Here is a 391-nt window from a genome sequence, read left to right as displayed (position 1 = left end):
GCTTGTGACCGGCCACCAGCTCGACTCGCCCCAGCCATGCCCAGCCCCAGGAGGGTCGGGGGCCACTGTGGGGCTGGGACCAGGCTCTGCCCCATGAAACACCTCGGCTGGCAGATGGAAAGCAGAGAGGAAAAGTAGTTTCCCAAAAACCTGTCAGAGTAATTTTTTTTGGGGTGGGGGGGACTCTCTGCCCCCCTGCCCCAGGCCTTCCCTGCACCGGTTTCCCCCTCCCCAAGCAGCCCAGCATCCCCTGAGCCAAAGGCACAGGCTCAAAGGGAGTTTTCAGGAAGCTCCCCCCCTCCCCAACAAGCCCACAGGTACTGGGTGGGGAGTGGGGGGTGTCATGGCCCCCCATCACCTCTCTGACACCCAACAGCCCCAAGGCCCCAAC

Source organism: Egretta garzetta, unplaced genomic scaffold (genome assembly GCF_000687185.1).
Source record: "Egretta garzetta isolate BGI_Z169 unplaced genomic scaffold, ASM68718v1 scaffold226, whole genome shotgun sequence".
Lineage (NCBI taxonomy): Eukaryota > Metazoa > Chordata > Aves > Pelecaniformes > Ardeidae > Egretta > Egretta garzetta.
Note: the sequence above shows the minus strand (reverse complement) of the source record.